General features: G+C 43.9%; 1 protein-coding gene across 1 annotated transcript in view; it reads left to right on the forward strand.

Annotated features, from left to right (window-relative positions):
* Nucleotides 1-242: 242 nt before the first annotated feature.
* The window catches only part of LOC111867489 (protein toll), a gene marked incomplete at its 5' end in the record, with an annotated part of 10,483 nt that continues 8,180 nt past the window's right edge, over nucleotides 243-2,545 (forward strand). The window contains 1 exon segment of the mRNA XM_023857426.2: nucleotides 243-581.

Raw genomic sequence — 2,545 nt, forward strand, 5'->3', positions numbered from 1 at the left:
CACGACGTCACATCCCGTATGATAGTACCTTCATGAGAACCTCAAAATCCAACATACTATAGTAATATTTTCCTTGGCCTATGGACAGTAACTTAAACATGTATCCATTCCCAAAACAGAATCGAGGCTGGGACTACCCCTACACAGAACAGGAGTGCCAATCCCAACGTCCCCAAACCTCTCTGAAAGTAGCAGCTCACTATATTGTGTAACACAATGATGCTCTTTGCAACTTCAACAGTCTCACATAGCGACATCTCATGCCCCGTATTTCCTGGACTGCTGTATCAATCCGCGCGGTGTTGCCGCTACAGCACGTAGTCCATCAATTCTGCTCGGTTCTGCTGACGCATCTCACGAGACATTGCCTGCGTCTGGTCGGTTAGTATTCTGCCATTTTTCTCGGTTTCCTCAGTCTGTAAAATCGTTTCTATGTCGGCACTTGCAGATGCTAGAGTAATGTGTGTTTTGTGTCCATATCCCGCCTTGTTTACTCATACGCAGTATGGACGTGAAAGTGTGTCGAAGATGGTGAATGTGAGTGAAACTTGGTCTCCCAACCCAAGAGAATACAAGTAAAGGTAAGATCTGCTGCTGTCACGGTGGCGAAGATTTATATTCCGTTATTCTGAGCTATAATGCTATGTTGTAGTCTGGTAGGTCGGTTCCAACATTTTGGAGGGACTGCTGTCTTCATCTTAAGAGCAAAAGTGATAAAGGAAATATGTACCTCTGAAACGTTGGCACGTAACTTACCAAACTACACGGTGGTATAACTCAACACCATAATAAAACCGAAGACAGCTCTGAGGACGTTCGTAATCCTGCGGCGTGCCTATCAAAGGGGCACCGTGAATGTACGAATTTTTCATAATATGACATTTTGAAATTTTAATAAAATTTGTACACACATTCTAGTCTTTGTGAAGATCGAACAAAAATAACGGGCACCTTACATGAAGGCCTACATGCGTTCATCTGCGTATCTCGAACGTAACTCGCAAAATATTTATCGGAGCAAGAACTGTTTAACATACCTTGTAGAGAAAGCTGAACCACACATTTTATGTCCAGTAAGTTTTGCCCTAAGTATGTATTTCGGTTTTTGAGATAACCAAAAGAGAACCTATACGTATATTTCAGAACTGCATACTGAATACCATCAACTGATCTTCCAAACACACGAGATTTCAGAATTTTTTTTTCTCGATAACAAATGAAGGCATCCTCCGCTTTTTATTTATTGGTTTATATGTATACGAACTACAACGCTCTGCTTGTTTGGCTTACTCTGCTTTGAAGTGGATGCAGTACGTTCCCGAAACGTCGATACACTTCTACCGGAATATAAGGTGTCATATCTCAGAGAACTTTTATCCTCAGAAGAACGTTCAGTTTCATTTTTACATCCTTATTTCCGAAGCTCGACATTTATGACTAGCTGAACAACTATTAGCTCCTCAAGAAGGGTTCTGCCCCTGGATACACGCCAGCCACCAGTAATGAATGGGGTATGGCTATTTTCCATCTCGCTTGACCGTCCCTTTGCTCCCGCGGCTACTGTCAGCGTTATGAGCTATTTCATTCTACTAAGGGGTTGCTTCAAGGAGGATGTGGTGGGTAGGGCATATAGCACGAATGGGGGAGCCGAGAAATGCGTATAGGATATTGCTGGGAAAGACAGAAGGAAAGAGACCACTGGGAAGACCAAGATGTAGGTTGGTGGACAATATTAAACTACATCTTAGAGAGATAGGATGGGATGGTATGGATTGGATTGAACTGGCTCAGGATAGAGACCAGTGGAGGGCTCTTGTGAACACGGTAATGAACCTTCGGGCTCCATAAAATGACTGGGAAGTTATTGAGTAGCTGCAGAATTGGCGGCTCCTCCAGAAGGGCTCAGCTCCATGAGTGAGTAAGTAAGTAAGTAAGTAAGTAAGTAAGTCCAGTCGACGATCATTCCCCGGCCGCCACATTTTGTTCCAGTATGCATGCATGCTACGTGTACTGTCCGTCGCAACTTCCTCGGCTAACCGTTTATAGGACAGGACAGTGGTAACTATATGAACCAATCCGCTCCGATAAACTCAGCATTTTCACCACGCAGTGTAATTATGTGTTTCGCGTGATGCTCTCAATCGACAGCGACTGCTTTCCGAAACAGCATCAATTGAGTGGTCTTCGTAATATATACGACGTAGTGTTTTCTGTGAGGGAAGACCGGAATGTATATATATTATGATTAATTTCAGGCTTCAAATTTAAATTCATCGCCATTACGTCCCACGGGTCTCAAAGCCACTAATATTTTTCCAAATTATCCAGTCGACGATCAGATCATTGGATTTTTTTCAACTGACGTAATCCTTCCAGCCGCACTATGGCCCTGGGGTCGACTCAGCCTCTAACAAAAATGAGTACCAGGAATATCCTTGGGTGTAAAGGTCGGCCGGCGCGTAGGGCTGACAACCTTGCCGCCATCTATGAGCCGATTGTCTAAAAAATGTGGGAACGTCAACATCTCACAACCCTATGGGCCTCC

The sequence above is a fragment of the Cryptotermes secundus genome, unplaced genomic scaffold, assembly GCF_002891405.2.
Source record: "Cryptotermes secundus unplaced genomic scaffold, Csec_1.0 scaffold843, whole genome shotgun sequence".
NCBI classification, from domain to species: Eukaryota; Metazoa; Arthropoda; class Insecta; order Blattodea; family Kalotermitidae; genus Cryptotermes; species Cryptotermes secundus.